We start from the raw sequence: 20250 nt of genomic DNA, 5'->3' as shown, positions 1-20250 counted from the left end.
ATTTACATTGTGAAATCTGAAATTAATAAACATATACCTGTTACAAAGGTTACAGGATGTACTTCAACTGAAAACAAAATCAATGTTAAAATGAACAAATCCCCACCAGGAACCAATCAGAAATATTTTCATGAAATTGTCAACATAGTATATATTAAAAAAAGAAAAATAAACATTGCTTATTTGTCTTTTTAACTATTTACCATGCCCAATAAATACCATTATTGCAGGATGGAGTATTTACCAGGGATTGTAAGAACCTTCTATTCCACGTTTTGTGGCTCGGAAAAGAGGCATAACATGTAGAAAAAATTCCCATATTTTCAATTTTTCAAGGCCTTTTTCCTCGAATACATTTCAGCTGTTTTGATCTGTCACAATCTGTCAAGAGAAAAAGTAGGGGAGCGCTAATCATCGCACAGCTGGACATTCCAATCCCTGTGCCAGCTACTATTTGCACAAGAAAAGAGAATTAACCCCCAGGTCCTAATCAGGGCTTCAGTGTTAACATGGGGTACACTGACAGAACGACTCAGTAATTTCACTTATAAATACAATCAAAAATGCCAGGCAGAGTTAAAAATATACATTCATATAATTTGCATTATAATAATCAATCAATACATAGCACAGTATACATGGTGTTTCACAAACTTTATCTCAGTCTCACTACTGTCTTATGTTTTCTGTAATTCAGAAAAGTCCCTTCTGGTAATCACTTTCTCTAAATGGCTTTAGGTTAAAGCATATTAGCGTAAAGGTAAGGTGTCGCCAGAGGCAAGCTCAGATGCCAGAATGACAACCTGGACTAAAAGACTTTTCAGGATATAATGCAACAAGAAAGGAAAAAACTGGAGTACTAGAAAAATATTCAAGCTAGTCCAGGCTGGAATCAGGGTTCAGGTGAAGGCAGCAAGTAGAAGGCAAGGAGAACTAGAGACTATAGAAATCAAAGCGAGAAGGAGCAATAAACAATTGCAATGCAACTGGCCTCAGAACAGTCTACTTTTATAGTGAAAAACAGGATGTGACCTCTGTAAGTAAATATGTAACCCTCTTAGATTGGGATAAAAGGAAAATAAATAATGCAAATTTTAATTTAACCCTTTGTATGCTGATGACGGAACCGCTCCTTCATCAGCTGCGGTGGCGCTGTGCTGATGACGGAGCGGTTCCGTCATGGCCCTGCTGCCGCGCCTGCGCGGCGCAGATTCCGCGCCTGCGCTGGGCGTTCTATTAAGCGGGCGGGCCATGACGGAACTGCTCCGTCATGAGCACAGCCCAACCGTGGCTGATGACGGAGTGGTTCCGTCACCTGCATGCGGCCGCCATGCGGCCGCCCCGCCCCCTTAGCACTGCGGCGGAATAGCCGCCGCAGTGAAGGGGTTAAGGTTCTATAACATGAAATCAATATATAATCCAGATATGTTCAACAAAACATTCAGATATTTTGAAGTCCTGCATGCGGTGTATGTTGGGAACTCGCTTGCAGGAATGAGCCCTCCGGCACCTGAATAGTGCCCAATCCAAGGTTGCTGTGGTAGAAGATGCCATCAAGTCTATACCACCACCAAAAACACACTACATCAGATCGCCATGACCCAAATGGACGAGAAGACAGAAACTGCAATGCGCTGTGTGGCATGGAAGGCAGGAGCCGCCATGAGCCCTTCGTAAATGGAGGCAGAAGCAGCTGTGGGCCATGCAGCCAGGAACAATGAAGCCCGCTGTGGCTGTCGCGTAAGGTAAGAAAACAATCCTCCTACTGTCTGGAGTACATTTTGATCAAAGGAGCTTATTGAGGTTGTCCCGACTGAGAGCTGACGGGCCACCTGACTTGCAATAGGGCTAGTGTATCGAATGTTTAGGGGACAGAGTACTCCATCACTAAATCAGGCTCTAGATTCACAGACACATACTCTGGTACAAATGAAAACTTGTCACTTCTCCCTAGAACACAAACTGACTGACTAAGTTCCTTGTGTACTTGGAAGACCTAATGAGGTACCAGAAGAAGGAAGGAATGTTTTACTAGAAAGTTCAATCAAAAAGGCAAAATCTGGAGAACTTTACAAAACTAAGCAAATAACCTTAGGTGCCAAGAGAATGTCCATTCAATCATCAGGAATAAGGGTAAGGAAGATTTATAACTACTTTTTGAGAACTGCCATGCGGCAGCCTTCAAGGTTGCCAAGATACAACAACATCTTAACAAGTTAGAGTCATAGTGGGAGAATTACGAGGCAGGAATTACATTTGAAAAAAGAAAATTTTAAAAGGAGTCAATTCTGGGGTCAAATTATTCTAGGGATTTTTAATTTTGCACAAATAACTGAGTGTCACTGTACAGATACAAGTACTGGATCCCACATCTGTCACCACACCCATGATAGAAATTAGATTATTGGTTAAGGGGTTGGAAGCCCCACTGAGGCAACAACCATAATCCTTGTCAGGGTGTCAAACATCATTAAATTAACCTGAGCTCAAGCCTCTCGTAGCTTGGCACAAACGCAGTCAGATTCATTTTAGAGGCAATGTGTAAAGTATTTGTGCAGCACACAAATGGATTAAAGTTAAAACACAACACAAGAAAACTCCCAAAATCACTTTAGAAAAATTGAGTATATTTCGGAAAATAAAATGATACCAGATTGACAAACTTCAAATAAACATAACAGGAGATATTTAATTTTTTTTAATTAAATGAAAATAATAGTGCCTAAAAGCACAAAGCACCACTCACGGTTATCTGGTTGTGCTAGATGGCGGAAAGGTTCAAGGGCAACCATTAATGGAGTGCGGGTCGGATACAGGGACTGTGTTTGTTCCGTTGAAGAGTCACCTTCTCAAGAACAGCGTGAATAGTTCCATTTGCATTGGAGGAGTCCGCGAGGAGGAGGCATACTGCACGGTGAGCAGGTTGAACGTTGAGTACAGTCACTGCTGTTGCATGAAGATCCTGCTGTTGCTGGAGCTTTTCATTGGTGGTCGTCATCTCTTTAGCATGAACTGTAGGTCTCGCATTGCGGGTTGTCACTGAAGGTTTCTATCGATACGACGAGTAGGTCTCACCGGAGCTTTGCATTGGCAGTTATCGTGGCGGCAGACTTTTGGCATGAACAGGCCCGATCATGTTTGTGAGAAGCACAAACTTCAAGATTTTCACATTTTCTCCTTGGAGGAGCTTACACTGATGCCAACCAAGGGTCCAGGACCAGGGGGGGTGGGGGGGGGCACCTCATGGAGATCCCCTGACTTACCCCCAACACTTGTTCTGAAAATGTCTTCCAAACTGTCTGGGGTTACAAAAGGCAGGGTGGGCCTAGTGTAAGGTTCCTTTCAGTGTGTTGCAAGCAAAGCACTTTAAAGTTTAAGAGTGGCTGGCAACAGTCCCTACCCACTCATCCTGTCCAGATGGCCCATTCTGTCCTCACCTAAGCTCCCTTTGTGTCACGGTCTGAAAGAAATAAATACACCACAACAGCAAAGCCATTCACAGTCATGTGGCCCAAGACACTGGCAGAAGACTCAGATGGCTGGGATAAGAAAATGCCAACTTTCTAAAAGTATACAAAAAATGAAAGAATGGAATGCATGAATCAATCTTATAGACACAGGGCTGCATCCCAGCTCTTCGTCATTTTGCACACCTTGCCACTTCAGTTTGGACCTAGTCATATGCAAATAATTCTCAACCCTGCTTCGATCAGAACAGTTAGACCAGAACTGCTAGGCCAGGACCTCTCTGAACCACAATACTAGCAATCCAGGACCTGTTTCTCCCTAAATAGGGTTCATCAGGCCGGCATAGATTGGTTCCACTGACAGTGTGCATGGGACCCACATTTGGGCATACCTATCCCACTTAGAATGACACACTAACATATACAAAACACATATGGATGGAATGCTTAAATTAATCTCTGCAATTGATAATTGCCTGGGGCCAGATTCCAGTCCATCATTATTTTACAAACCATGCCACCTCAGTTTGGACCTAGCCATATGTAAATCAGTCACGACCCTGATTCAATAGAAACAGTCCAGCCCAAACTGCCAGGCCAGGTCCTCCCTGAACAACAATCCAGAACTGGTTTCATCCTAATGAGGGCTCATCAGCCTGCTATAGTTGGATTCCAGTCTCCTCAAGTTCCAGTCTGTCTTCCAGGCACTGTCTTAGCTTCACTGGTTCCTGATCAGGGAAATTATTCTCTTTTATGTCCTTTGTATTGCCCATAAGTCTCTTCACAAAGTTGGCCTTGAATGCTTGAAGCATAACTTCAAGTGGTACACTCTCAACAGGATCTACTTTTAATAATAATGTGATGGTTTAAACTGACATCTTGGGTAGGGTGGGGGGGTATCTGATGCACTACTAAACTTTGGAACAGCCTTCATTTAGATATAAAATCTCAGACTAACCTGCTACATTTCAGGAAGGCACTAAAAGCGAGGTTGTTTTCCAATGAATAATGTGCTAGTCTTGTACTGTGCTCTACTGACAGTAGCCAGCGCCAAGATACCTTTGTGCATTTGCACACTATATAAAAATATATCACATCATACATGATACTGGCACTTTTCCTTGCCATGTGTTGCTGTAATGCTTTTAAACTTGCAGTTACAGCCAGAGGACTGTGTTGCTCTATGAATCCATAAATGTTGGTCATATATATGGGTGGTGTAAATATACAGTGTAACTAGCATACATTTAGAAATCATACCAGAGATGCATTTCTTGCACAATCTTGCACAAATTTACAGAACATTTCGAGGGCCAATTTGATTTAAAAAAACGATGCACAGAAACATAGAATACAAAACCCTAATGCTAGCCAAATCATGCAGGAAAAATGTAGGCAACTACAATAAAAATGATATCTTCTCCTTCAGCTACCTGTAGCCTTCCGTGGCCGTTGTGCTTGCAGTACTGATGTCACAATAAGGGAAATCTACACAGCAATCAAGGGACCGCCTGCAGATCAATATTACTTGACTATTTAAACCATCATTTGGTTTTTTGGAATGTAGTATGGCTCAATAAAATCAATCCAATTGATTTGGTCTTCTTTCAGGACTCCTGTACCATGTTCAGCCATTTGACTTGTCACGTTAATTTGAGGTGTAGCACTTCAACAGAGTAATGTTTGCTGTATATTAGAAGATATACCAGCACCTGGAACGTGTGACATATTCATATTTAAAAGGTCATTTAGACCTTGATGACACAGGAGAACCTCCTTTAATGATCAATTGTCATGAACTGCTAAACTCCCAGCCCCACCATTGAAACTGTTGATTGATAGGCTATTTAAACACCAGAGTTGAATTCATCAGCAGGTACTCAAAGGCAGGGGACCATCTCCACAGTGTTGCTACCTTTCATGCTTCGGCAGGACCGCTTTAAAGGTTTATCTCCTTGTGGATGGGGAAAACTATTTGCAAATCTATGCCATTGTTATTTCCATTTCAGAATGTGTGTGTGTGTATATATATATATATATATATGCCTTACCTCCCAGGGTGCTTCTACATCTGCGCCTGTCTTCTACACCTACTCTGGCAATGTCACCCCGTGGAGCATCTCCAATCACACAATGGACAACACTGAGGCATTGTGGGATATGCAGTCCTTGTATTCTGGACTACATAGGAGGGCCGGCAAACAACTGGGGGCGGAGCATGGTGAGCTCAACGGCCTTAAGGCAGGATCATCTACGTTGCAGCTGAGAAGCATTTTGAGGAGGGGCGCTGAGGAAGGCGGAAACGCCGAAATGCATTCGCCATGGACATTTCAACAATAAAGTGCTTCTTCTTATCTTACCTTGGGGTCACTGCTCGTTCTTTGAAGGAGGTGAAGGTCATATATATATATATATATATATATATATATATATATATATATATATATATATATATATATATATATATATATATATATATATATATATATATATATATATTCACGGAACTTTGTTTCTTTATCCTGATTGTCCAGAAAACGAACACGGACCCAGACAAGTGATTTGCAATCTTCGTTATTTTGCGTGCATCACAATGACCGCCATGACGCGTTTCGGGGCCTATGAGCCCTTGTTCACAATATATATTATATATATATAGACTCTGATGCATTTTATCATGTTCTGTGAGCACTTCAAGGAGGGTAGAAGGCGGTTCTTAATTCCTATCCTGAGAGAAGCAGGCTTCCTACAAGTACGCCCAGCCTTGTTGTATTTACAACTATTAGGAACTACAAAAGTAATTTTCGGGGTTGCTAGCTTCCTGGTAGCTGCTATGCGTATCAAGACCAGGAAGCTATCCCCGAGTATTCAGGTGGAGTGATTAAAGACACGGTGCTTGTTTTTACTGTTTTTTTTACCATTTTTAGTATGCCCACTTTTAATAACTATTGAATGTACTTTTATTATAACGATTGTTGTATGTCTTTTAAACCGTTGAAATGTGACATTTTTATTGTATTGATCCTGCTTTTATGATTTTAACAATCGAATAAAGCTTGTTTTGACTGACTGATATATGTTTTCACTGAAAAAAATAAAGGTTACAGGAATGTTATAGTTAGGCTCAGATTTCACTTGTACAAAACCAGTGAAATTCAGCAGTTATAGTTAACTATACATGGCCAGGGACATCACTAATTACATATTTAATTACATAATGTTTTCTAAGACTTTATGAGTGTTAAAGATTTTAAAGATTTATACTAACTTAGTACAAAACTTAGATTAAGTATTTTAGGTGCACTACTAATGAGTGATACTACTTCTAACATATATTATGCGAGTTGTTGTGTGAGTTGCTGTGTGACTGTGTGTATCCATGTGTGAGTGGCTGCATGGTTGTGTGAGTGGCTGTATGGGTATATAAGTAGGTGTGTGAGTACCTGTGCGGGTGAGTGATGGCTGTGTGAGTGGTGGTATGGGTGGGTGAGTGGATGTGTGACTGACTGTACGGGTGATTGAGTGGGTTTCTAAATGGCTGAATGAGTGAGTGAATGGGTTAGTGAGGCTGTTTGAGTGGCTGTTTGGTTATGTGAGTTGGTGTGTGAGTGGCTATATTAAAAAGTGGGTCGGTGTGAATGGCTGTATGGGAGAGTTAGTGGATGTGATGGTGCTCGCATGGATGTGTGCATTAGTATATAAGTGGTTGTATCAGTGCTTGTATGGGTGAGTGGGTGGCTGGGTTAAGAAACTGTATGGGTCAGTGAGTGGGTGTGTGGGTGGCTGTATGGGTAAGTGGCTGGTTGTATGAGTAGTTGTATGAGTGGGTGAGTGGTTGTGTGAGTGGCTGTATGAATGAGTGAATGAGTGAGTGAGTGAGTGAGTGAGTGAGTGAGTGAGTGAGTGAGTGAGTCAGTCAGTCAGTCAGTCAGTCAGTGAGTGTATCTACGGATGAGTGATTGGTTGTGTGAGTACTTGTATGGGTCTATGAATGGGTAAGTGAGTGGTTATGGGGGCATGTGAGTGGGTGTATGAGAGGTTGTATAGGAGTGTGAGTGGGTGTACGAGTGCATCTGTGGATAACTTTAACGTCCCTACAACCTTTGTTTTTTTTTGTGAATGCCTAAGGTTTTTTAAAACTATTTTCTAATTCATGAGTCCCGGTACCAGTCTTCTAGATCCGGACAGTTTGAAGTAGCCCAGGGAGTCGTTGGCTAAACTGGACAAAGGACATGGGAGTATCCTCCCCATTGTGCAATCCCTCCCCTGGGAGGAAATCCTGAATCGTCCCAGTTCTTTCCTTAGGATCCTTGAGGGCTTACCTGAGGGTGGGTCCCTAGACTCGTTGTGGGACATGATTCATTTTAGATACCACTTGAACTTTGACCGTCTGGGCACTCTGGACTTCGCTGGATTTCGTTCTGGGCATCAAGGCTGCAACCGGTAAGGCTCCTGCTGGTCCTGATGCCTTCGCCCTGCACGTATGCTGCAACGTCGTGCCTGTGCTCCATACAGGAAACCTTCCAAGGCCTGTGGGCATCCAAGACACCAGAAGGAATCTCCCTTGAAGTAAAGGAGTCACTTCCCTTCATCTGCACGCATCACATCTAAGATGACCGGCTTGCTGATCCAGGGTTCCCACAGACTCCAAAAGGCTCAGCAACATAGGTGGTGGTTCTTCACATCCCTCGAGGCCTACTCTGTCCTCTCACCAAGTTTTAGGCCAGTCTCCCTCATCGGAGCTTCAGGAACCGAACCCCTGTGCACCTCGTTGACTTCCCGTTGCAAAGGCTTGTTGGCTTCCTTCCTTCAAGATCTTCAGGTTCCAAGTTGCCCCCACCTCAAGAATCTCCAGTGACCAAGATCTTTATCTCCACCGCATCACTTGCACTGTGGGCTTGCTTCTTTGGTGAGATGCTTGAGGACCCCTTACAACTCCAGTGCCTCCAGCCTGTGGGTTCTGTTGAGGGTCACCTTTGAATTCTTTGGACTCCACCAAATACTCGGAGCCTGCCCTGATGCCCCTGCTTATGGTGAGTCACCTGGAACTTGTTGGTCCCGACACTGTACCTTCTTCGTTTTTCACATTGTTTGCAGTTGCCAAGGGTCAAAAAGTGTGGGTGTTGGAGCCCCACACCATACTTGAACAAAAGGATGAGGTCACCTACCTGGGTACTCCAAGAAATCCCCATAGGGTATTTCTCGTGAACCGCCTGAAACCTTTTGTAGACAGGGCTGACATGGGTTTGCTCATGGCAACTGATGAGGGACTGGAGGAAGAGTGACCCTCTCCCTTATCTCCTCTCTCAGAACCCTGTTGATGGGTCAGTAGATGGAGTAGCCTTGGGAGGCAGCCTCGCTGACCAGCAGAAAACTGATTGTAGGCATGTCCTTCAACAGTACAGACATCTGTTCTCCCTGACACCCAGTCAAACCACCTGGTGTATCCATGAAGTCGACACAAGTAATAGTCTGCTTGTCTACAGACAGCCTGACCATGTCTGGGATTGCTGCAGGACAGAGGTCCAAAGTTGCTGGAATTGGGTGTCATTGAGCCTTCAGATAGCCTTCAGATGGCCCTTGGGCTAGTCCTTGTGCCAAAACCTCACACAGAGGGTGGAAGAAGAGAGATGAGGTGTTGCATGGACTACGGAGGTCTCAATGCAGTCACTGGCACTGATGCTCATCCAATTCCCAGGGCAGATGAACTCATAGATACTTTGGCCTCAGCCAAGTTTCTGAGTACATTTGACCAGCTGGCTATTGGCAAATCAGACTAGCTGAGGATACCAAGCCAAAAACAGCATTCTTAACCCCTATTGGGCATTATGAATTTATTGTGATGCCCTTTGGTCTGAAGAATGCACCTGCCACATTTCAGAGGATGGTGAACAAAATCTTAACAGAGTCTGGAAGCTTATAGTGCTGCCTATCTAGATGATATAGCTGTCTTTAGCTACACCTGGAAAGATCACCTGGGTCACCTCAGAAATGTTCTGGAGGCCCTGCAAAAGGCAGGCCTCTCTATCAAAGCCAATAAGTGTCAGATAGGGCAGAGTAAGGTGGTGTACTTGGGCCACCTGGTAGGTGGAGGGAAGGTTCAACCATTGGAGAGCCTTAGTTGCTCCCACTACCCAGACTCAGGTCAGAGCTTTCTTGGGCCTCACTGGGTATTAGAGAAGATTTGTAAAGAGATATGGGTCCACTGTGACTCCCCTGAATGACCTTACATCAAGAATATTACCAAAGAAAGTTTAGTGGACAATAAGCTGTCAAAAGGCATTTGATGACCTAAAGCACGCCATATGCACTGCTCTCATCCTGCAGAGTCCAGACTACTATAAAATGTGTATTGTCCAGACAGATGCATCTGAGATAGGGGTAGTGGCTGTGTTATCACAACTTAATGTAGAGGGCCAGGATCAACCAGTAGCTTGTATCAGCAGGAGATTGACCCCCAGGGAGAAACATTGGTCAGCCATTGAGATGAAAGCCTTTGCTGTGGTCTGGGCCTTGAAGAAGCTCAGGTCATATCTGGTTGGCACACTCTTCATTGTTCAGACAGACCACAAGCCCCTCTTATGTCTTAAACAGATAAAGGGTAAACACCCCAAACTTTTGAAGTGGTTCATTTCCATACAGGGGATGGACTATAGAGTGGAACATAGACAGACCTTGGAGTAACCATGCCAATGCAGATGGACTTTCCAGATATTTCCAATTAGAAGATAAAGACTCAACTGAGCAAGGTTAGTCTCATTTCATGTGTGGGGGGATTGTATAGGAAAGTAGGATCTGCTTTTATGGTTGCCCCTACTTTTTGCCTTGTGCTATGCTGTTTCTGACTGGTCTGCCTGGGATCCTGCTAACCAGGACCCCAGTATTACTGCTTTCTCCCCTAAATTGTTATGGTAAGTACTTAGGTACATCCCAGATTGGATACTGGGGTACCCTTATAAGTCCCTAGTATATGTTACTAAGGTACCTAGGCCACAAATGCCCCCATTGGCTGAAGCATGTATTATACCACCCATGGGAGACCATTCAAATTGGCACTACTCGCCTGCCATTGCAGCCTGTGTAAGCTGGTGCTAACATCTCTTACGAAACACATAGGTTCCCTATATCTAGGGTCACTGCACTTAAAACCTATCAGTTACCCCTAAATCAGGCATTTTCAATCCTGAAGGCAGGGTGCACGGTTCCAAGTGTGAGGCTGCCCCTGCATGAACAGAACACCCCTACAGCCTTCGGAGTCCATTCTCCCGGGTCGTAAGTGAGACAGCCATATAACATATAGAGGGGCACCACGTCCTTAGGCAATGACCATCTCTAAACTGGCGGTAACAAACCCTTTCATATTTGGTATCACACATGTTGGAATCATACTCCCATACCGTAAATGGTGTGGGGGGTATGATTCCAAGCACTGTAGTGGCCCTCCGTTAGGCACTCAGTGCTCCCGGTACCAGTCTTCTAGACCCAGACAGCACAACGTGGCTGCTGCCGACCAGAGACATGATTCTGCCCTCCTGCTGCTGAGCCAAGCTTGAGCAGGAGAAGGCAGAACAATAGGTATCATGTCACAGTGAGGTATGACCAGCTCCCAGACAGGGTTAGTGTATTAGGGCCAGGTGGGAGCACATTTGGTGCCCTCCTAGCATAGTCCATTTCAAACCAGCTCAGGGAGCTATTGCCTCCCGCTGTGACGCGATACTTGACAAAGGGCACAGCAGTATCCTCCCCACTGTCCAACCCTTCCCAACCCTTTCCATAGGGTACTTAAGGGCTTCCCAGAAGGTGGGTCCCTCAATTCATCTTGGACACGATTCATTTCAGACACCGCTTCAACTTCGACTGTCTGGGCACTATGGACTTTGCTCTGGGCTTCAAGGCTGCAACCAAGAAGATTCCTGTTGCTCCTGATCTTTTTGCCCTGCTCATCTGCTGGAACGTCTGTGCCTGTGCTTCATACAGGAAACCTTCCAAGGCCTGTGGTGAAGGAGTCAATTCCCTGCATCTGCAGGCACCGCAACTAAGCTGACCGTTCTGCTGATCCTGGGCTCCCACATACTCCAAAAGGCTCAGCAACACAGGTGGTGGTTCTTCACATCCCTCAAGGCCTGCCCTGAACTCTCATCAATTTTGAAGCCAGTATCCCTTGTCGATGCCACAGGAACTGAAACCCTGTGCACCTCGTCCACTTGCCATTACAAAGGCTTGTTGGCTTCCTCCCATCAAGATCTTTGGGCACCAAGTAGCCCCCACCTCAAGCATCTCCAGTGAACAACATCTTCATCCCCACCACATCACTTGTACTGTGGGCCTGCTTCTTTGGTGAGCTGCTCGAGGACACCTTGCGACTCCAGTGCCTCTGACTGTCAGTCCTGTTGAGGGTCACCTTTGAATTCTTTGGATTGCCCTGATTGCTCGGGCGTGCCCTAACTCCCCTGCTGCTGGTGAGTCACCTGAACCTTGCTGGTCCTGACACAATATATTTTCTTTGCTTTCCACGTTGTTTGCAGTTGCCAAGGCTTGTTGGGTATCTATGGGTGGGGTGGCTCTCCAACCTCTTGCCTTCCACAGGGTCTCTTCAGGGTCCACTGGGAAAGGTCCTCTTTTTAAAATGGCAACCACGACTTACACATTGATTTGTACAGCGAACGTGTTTGTCGGGAATCCAGCAATTCCACGCGAGCGAAGATGAATGCTCCACACACTTCCAGAAAATAGCACTTGGAGAACAGTGAAAACGTGCTTGCAAGTAATTATTCGCCAGAAATGTGGGGAATACACCATAGAGTGACCACCACTCTTCCCCAGGTGATGTTGTAGAGTTATTCTGCAATGAGCTGGTTTAGGATGGCTTGTACTGTAGGTGAAAAAGGAAGTACCACAACATATATCATGCACCCTTTATAGAGACCATCAAGCACATTGATATAAACCAAGAACAGTGTCTCACTCACCCAAAAGTCCTTGCTGTGTCCCCAAAAAGATTAGCCTCCTCTTGAAGATGCCGAGGAACAGATGCACCAATGGACTCAGAGGTGACAACCAGGAGAGAAGGCAGGAGGGTATGTAACGCAGGACAACACTCACTCAGAATAAGAAATGATGGGAAATTCCAGGAGTAACGTGATATATTGCAAAATAGGATAACAGACGTGTAAACCAAGTTGTGCTCAGGGGGAGAGAATTGGAAAGAGGTAGGACTGTCCGGCTCCCGGGAGAGAGAGAGAGCGGAACAGTGCACTACGTCAATGAGGCAAAAAATAAATAGTGAAACGAGTTGTCCGGCCAAATGGGGAAGAGCGGAACAACCACGTATTCACTGGGGAAATATAAACATACCAAACACTAGCGAGGCGTGTTGTCCGGCTCTGGGGGGGGGGGAAGAGCGGAACAACAGCGCCCTCGCAGAGAAAGCCCAAGACTTTGAACACGACTCTAAGATTCAAAAGGGATTAGCACTCTAAAGACTGCTGAAAGCGATCCAACAAAAAATACCTACAAGGCTGCTTGTCGCTGCTTGTCGCTCAGCACCCCGCAGAAGTGACAACTAAAAATGAAAACATAGGAGCACGTACGGAATACAGGTCGAGAAAGGCACACTAGAAATTTGCCCGTAACTTGCACGATAACAAGGTAGGAGATTAAAGACGCCAGGAAAGGAAAAGGAAACGTAGGAAAGGGGCGTGGTCAGACCAGGAACCAGTAAACCAAGCAAGGCTTCATTGTGGAGGCGGGCTTTTAGGAGTCTCAGGGAGCGTCTCCAAATTACTGCATGTGAAAAAGGGCTCTGCGGGGCATTTAGGGACCGTCTTTAATTACAGCTTAGGGAAGGGAGTGGAGACATTATCTTGTATACATCAAGGCTTGTCTCTATGCCACTAAGTCCGTTTCCTAACAGTGTTGTGTCCCTACAATGCACACAACCTCCGTGGGGCTCCTAGGTACTCACCTTGGTTGGTTCCTTGAGGCCCTGACACTTCTACATCCTCTGGGTATATTCTTGTCTCAAGCCATGGTTTGCATACCACAATTTTAGTACACAACTAAAGCAAAGTTGGAGTGGTGCATTACTTCGATGAAGTAATCTCAATAAGTCATGTAGGCTTGTTTTGTTATATCAATAAATCCTTTATTTTCAAAGACATCCGAAAGTAAAAAGTTATGGCCAACACGTTTCGTTCATTTGAAAGTTAACTTCTTCATGGGCAATGAGTGGTGTCTGATCACACCCCAGAACCACCCAGAACCGCCTAGTGCTGGCCCTTATAAGGGAGGCCTTCAGTATCGCATTAGTTTGCGTATTCCAAACCTTTCCTTGCAAGGTACGTCACGAGCACACCGGATCAAGCTCGCTCTTTATTCATGAGACTACCTGAGGACTATCTCCCCCCAATGATCAGAAACTACTCATTGCCCTGAGGAAGTTAATTTTCAAATGAACGAAACGCATAGGCTGGAACTTTTTACTGTCGGATGACTTTGAAAATAAAGGATTTATTGATACAACAAAACAAGCCTACATGACTTATTGAGATTACTTATTCGAAGTAGTGCACCACTACAACTTTGCTTTAGTTCTTTCTCTGCCCAGCAGTTGGCACCCAACAACGGCAGGTGCAGGAGTTGCATGTGCACACTGATTTGGACATACAGTGGATATAATTACAAAAGGAACATAGCATGGAAGTGCGGTTACTGTGTCCGCCGTTGTCCTCCATTGTTTTCACTATTTTAGTATATGGTTTGGTCTCCCCCTGGGGACCACTGTGTATTCTGGGCTACTTACCTGTTTCCGTTGCAAGGTATTGTGTGTATTGTGAATATCTCCGGGTAGGAGATCTCTGTATGTGTTAGTGAGTGTCTCATATTAAATACCTATTTTTATAAATACACCGTGTGGGTCTTTTTCATTTAATCTATTCCCAGAAGATTGCATTCTGGTAAAACAAGCTGCTTTACATTTCTTCTGGACTAAGCCTGAAGGCTGCTATCCACAGCTTCTACTTAGAGAGCTTTCTCAGGTTGTCTAATACCACTAAAATCACCATAAGGGTTGTCTGCTTTGCTGCAGGGTGCCCACTTATATAAGTAAGCATCATATACCCAGCTAGACTTTTACAGTCTGTGAGTGAGAGCATGAGGCTCTGAGTGGGACTGTGAGCAAGTGAATGAGTCACTAAGTGGGTGTGTGAGTGTCTGTGAGTAAGTCTGTGAATGAGTGTAGGAGTGTCTGAGTGGGTCTGTGAGTTGATGCATGAGTCTCTGACCATGTCTGTAAGTGGGTACAAGAGTGTCTTTGAAGGTATGTGATTGGATGTATGAGTCTCTGAGTGGGTGAGTGAGTGAGTGGATGTGTGAGTGTCTGAGAGGGTCTGTGAGTGGTTGTGTGAGTCTCTGAGTGGGTATGTGAGCTGGTGAGTGTGTGTCTGGTTCAGTCAGTGGGTGTGTTACTCTTAGAGTGGATCTCTGAGTAGGTTCATGAGTCTCTGAGTGGGTGTGTGAATGGGAACATGAGTGTCTGTGTGGGTCTGTGAGTGGGTGGATGAGTGTCTGAGTGGGTCTGTGAGAGACTATGAGAGTCTCTTAGTGGGTCTGTGAGTGGGTGCACGAGTGTCTGAATGGATCTCCGAGTGGGTGCATAAGTATCTCAGTAGGTCTGTGGGTGGATACATGAGTGTGTGAGTGGGTGTCTGAGTGAGTCTCTGAGCGAGTCTGTGAATGGATTAATGAGTGTTTGAATGGATCTGTGAGTGGGTGCATGAGTATCTTAGTGTGTCTGTCAGTGGGTGTGTGAGTCTCTGAGTGGGTCTGTGATTAGGTGAATGAGTAGGCCTTTCAGTTGGTGAATGGTAAAACAAAAGTAGGGAGGCAAATAGGAGGAGGTCATCATGCCAGCCTACCCTGTGAAAATCTCCCTTTCCAGTTTTACCTGCAGCCCATACCCTCCGCTGCCTTCGGCCTAGTGTCTCCTCCTCTCATTTTCTGCCTCTTTTTCTGCCTCTTCTATCCTTGCTCCTGTCCTCTATTTTGCCTCTTTCTGCTCATTCTGCCTGTTATTTTTCCTCTTTTGGGTTTACCTTGACCTTTATTCTGCCTCTTGCGGATCATTTCTGATCTCTATGTTGCCTCTTTTTGCTCATTCTGCCTGTTATTTTCCCTCTTTCTGCTCGGTCCTGAACTTTAGTTCCCCCCCTACTGACCATTTCTGACCTTTATTTTGCCTCTTGCCGCTGGTTTCTGACCTCTATTCTGCCTCTTTTTGTTCATTTCTCAACTTTATTTGACCTCTTTCTGCTAATTTCTGACCTTTATTTTGCCTCTTTCTGACCATTTCTGACCTTTATTCTGCCTCTTGGTGCTGGTTTCGACCTCAGTTCTGCATTTTTTTGCTCATTTCTTACCTTTATTTTGCCTCTTTCTGCTCATTTCTCACCTTTATTCAGCCATTTTCTGCTCCCTTCTGAAATTTCTGATGCCTCTTTCTGTTGTTGCTGGCCTTTATTTTGCCTCTTTCGGCTAGTTTTTCATGTTTACTTTGCCGCTTTCTCCCTCCTTCTGACCTTTATTTTGCCTCTTTCTGCTCATTTTTCACATTTATTTTGCCTCTTTCTACTCATTTCTCACCTTTTTTATTGCCAGGTCTGAGGCTTAGTGGACTAATGTGGGGTTGTGTTTGACCTCATGGTAACAGGTTCATAACCCGGTGGGTACACTCAGTCATTCATTCTTCTGAGTATCATTGAGTTGGGTAATAATAAACATCTGCCTCTTTCTGCTCGTTTCTGACCGTTCTTTTGTCCCTTGTTGTTAGTTTCTGACCTTTAGTTTGTTTCTATTTGCTCGCTTCTCACCATTATTTAGCATTTACTGCTCATTGCTAACCTTTATTTTGCCTCTTTCTACTCATTTCTCACCTTTATTTTGCATATTTATACTCATTGCTGACCTTTATTCTGCTTCTTTCTGCTCGTTGCTGACCTTCATTTGGCATCTTTCTGCTGGATTTTCACATTTATTTTGCCTCTATCGGCCCGTTTCTGATGTTTATTCTGCCTCTTACTGCTCATTTCTCACCTTTATTTTGCCTCTTTCTGCTCATTTCTCAACCTTATTTTGCCACCTTCTGCTCGTTTCTCCCCTTTATTTTGCCTCTTGCTGCCGTTTTAGACCTTTTTTTAAGTCTCTATCTACTTGTTTCTAACCTTTATTCTGCCCCTTTCGGCACCCTTCTGACTTTCATTCTGCATTTTACTGCTCATTCCTTACCTTCATTTTGCTTTATTCTGCTTTTATCTCACCTTTATTTTGCCTCTTTCAACTCTTTGCTGATCTTTATTCTGCCTCTTTCTGCTCATTTCTTACCTTCATTCTGCCTCTTTCTGCTTGTTTCTCATCTTTATTCTGCCTCTTTTTGCTAGTTTCCCACCGATATTTTGCTTCTGTCTGCTTGTTTTTGACCTTTATTTTGCCTTTATTTGCTCTTTTTTACCCGGGAGTGTGAGAGAGAGTCTCAAGGCCCCCGTGGTCTCAGCCAGCTCCCCGCCTCCTGAGGGGCCCTCAATTGCTGCTGCATGGTTGAAGCTGCTGGAAAGGCAGCTCCCTCCATTGCAGAAGCAATTGTTTCATCTCATTCCTGGCCCGCATGTCTGCGGCAGGGAAAGAGATGAAACCTACACTTCCAGCTGGTGGGAGCACTCTGAGACCTCCCACCCGCTGGAAGCGGAGTGTTTGTTTCCGCGTGGCGGGAGCTGTGAGCTTCAGTCAAGCTAAAGCAAACAGTTATGTCCCAGGGATGGGTACCCCAGGACCTAACAAGAGCTGGCCCTAGGTGGTGGCAGTCCTCAGGGCCATGTATGGCTCCAGGATTGTCAAGGGTCTGGCCTAGGGAGGTGGTTTCCCTCAGGGCTGAGAATAGCTCGGGAGGGGAGCCACATGGCCCCCTTTTTCTAAAAAAAAAAGGAACCCCCAGGAGGGGGTCCCTGCTCCATATTCAACTTATCCCTAGGGAGTTGGTGGCACCTGAGGCTGGGAGGGGTCAATGAGCCCCCCCCCCATTTCTTTGTATTTAGCACCAGGGAGGTGGTGGACTCCTGGCCTAGGGGAGGTCTAAATAGCCCCAGCATAAATAAAATTAAGCCCCGTAGAGGTAGTGGTCCCTGGGACCTAACTAAGCTCAAGAAGGGGGCCAGGGCACCCCCTTCATTTTTAAATAAAAGTCCTGCATGCCTCCAGGACCTGTCCCACCTAGGAGCTCTAATGTAAACAAAAGCAAGAGACTGCCACAGATTTGCGGTTCCTTTGCTTTCCCGCTGCAAATATATATATTTTTAAGTGCTTTTTGCCCTTGTCAATGTCACAGGTGGACCCTGGGACTACACTTAAGGGGTCAGGGTATTCCTACCCTGTTCCCTTTTCTTTTTTAAAACTGTTTTTGCATGACTCATCTAAAGTTGGGTCCCAAGATGGCTGCTAACACTTTCTGGTTAAAGTATTGACAGCCAATCAGATTTGAGCGTGGGGACTGTCAGATCCTCATAGGATTAGAATCATTATTTATATACCAATTTGTTTTTCTTTCAATAACTGCAAAACTACAGAACAGATTTATACATATATATTAGAGAAAACGTGGCATGAAATACCACTGAGACCCATAGCAGGATTGCTGGTATAAGCTGTAACACCTAGAAAGTAGGGTGGCGAGTCCACTCCGTTCACAGAGTTTGATGATTTTTCTGCACTCCGGGCTCTGCAGAGCTCACGGAATTGAGAAAACTCCGCTCCGCGAAGTACAACAAAGTTTTTTCTCCGCTTGCGCTCGCGAACAGTAAGTTGGCGATTGCGAACTGCCACTCGGGTACAATTTCTACCCCAGCCACAGGAAGATCAGCACAAACGACAGTTCGCACTGCACACTGCCACTTGCGGAACTCAGCAGAGTTTTTCTGTGCATATCGAAACTTCACAAACTACGCCTAGGCCTGCTAGAAAGGCAATGTCAAGTGAAGTCAAGTCTGTGAGTCTCTATGGTACAAGAAACTCAAGTGTATCCAGGTACCATGTCGCGAAATGATCTGGAGAAAATGGGCCAAATATAGGGGTATTCAGTTGGAGCTGTTTCCTCAGACATTTTGGTCATAGAATGCAGATGTCTAGTCCTTTTGCAGCGATGCATTAACTGTAACAAACTGGACTGTGCAGTAGGTTTGTGGAGGGGGAAGGTGTAGGAAGAATCTGTGGGGTGATGCAGCCCTTTGTTGATAAAGGTAATGGATACTTTTACATGCTCTGTCGTCTTGAACGAAATGGAGAATCAATAAAATAGGTTACGTTGAAAAAATATATATACATGTAGGAACATCATAATCCATCAACCCTTTAGTATGTCCTGTAAACTGCACTTTGAACTAAACAATGCTATAGTAACGCAAAGGAGGTGCGATGAAGCTAATTGACTTGCATAAGATCACATGGTCAATGAAACCAGGAAGATTTGAGTCTGCATTCCAGACAATGTACGAACTAAAAATGCGAAATAGTACACAAGGAAAGTAATTTTGGATCATTATGGTAGTTCAGTTTAGAAAGTATGACTTATAACAGTATGTGTGTTGTTCTTAGTAGCACAGTTAAGTATAAAAAATGCATTATTTGTAGAGGAGAGGGGACAATCAGTACACCACTACAATCAATAAAATACAAGAGCAAGAAGAAGTTGTCTCAGGAACCCTCACAGAGTTTATACTCCGGTTACAAAATTTCCAGTGCCTGTTTCTCAAAGTGCTGTACGGCTAAATTCCTAAAATCAAAAAATGTTCACATGACTGCAATTAGAAAGGATTATCAATGGAAGAAGCTGTACAAGAATATACACTCAATCTGGGTTTGATTTATACGCGTGTACAGCATATAATCCTGTTCAACTTCACAGAAGGCTGAATGTTCTTTCTCTTCTAAATTACATTATGAAGGTGAAAGAAAAGAATAGATCAGAAGTGCCTAGTCTGATAATCTGGGCTAGGTAGTCCCATGAAGAAAGGAACAAGCCAGAGCTAAACCTTTGTCCGAGCCAGGTTCAGACATTCATTGGCTCTCCCACCTATAGTGTGTAACTATGCTGCAACCACGTATCTCTCTACTGCGAGGCTGGGTACCATTGAGGAGTGAGTTCTGATATCTGTGCAATGCTAAACATTTGCTAATGCTTGAACAGAATACCTATATTATAAAAACAGACTGAAACGTGTCAATTTTGAAATTGCATTCAAGTTTAACTGTTCATTACTTCACTAAAGTCAGTTTCAAACATATCTGATGTAGATGTAGCAATTAGAAGTGATGTTACTGTAAAAAGGAAAACATTTGGAAAAAAATCAAAACTATTATTGGCCTAAAACTGTTTCAGGCAGTTTGCCATGAATGCATTGTTGCAAAACCTAAAATAAGCATTTATACAACCATGTTTCAGTTTATCAAACTTTGTTGGGGTTGAAAAACAACCACAATAGCGTACATGAGGTAAAATACAAAATACAACATTAAAAACAGTAGCTCATTTACTGCCCCACTACAACCAACAATTATAGACAAATATAATCAACCTTCTTACAAATAAATGAGTATGGCCAGGTTGACAGCAAGCTAAGGGCGGAACGTCTGCATTGTAGATTCAATGGGAAGCAGTCAATATTCCTGAGACACTATCATGAATATATGAAGGGCCAATGGAATTATGCGATTGTGCGGCTGCAGTGGTTTTCACATAATT

The 20250-nt window shown here is 44.3% G+C and overlaps 1 protein-coding gene across 1 annotated transcript in view; it reads right to left on the bottom strand.

The window, feature by feature from the left end:
* Positions 1 to 20250, bottom strand: part of MUC19 (mucin 19, oligomeric) — a 1331159-nt gene that overhangs the window by 989042 nt on the left and 321867 nt on the right. The window lies entirely within an intron of this gene.

Source organism: Lissotriton helveticus, chromosome 1_1, assembly GCF_964261635.1.
Source record: "Lissotriton helveticus chromosome 1_1, aLisHel1.1, whole genome shotgun sequence".
Lineage (NCBI taxonomy): Eukaryota > Metazoa > Chordata > Amphibia > Caudata > Salamandridae > Lissotriton > Lissotriton helveticus.
This window is presented reverse-complemented; position numbering and strand designations above follow the sequence as displayed.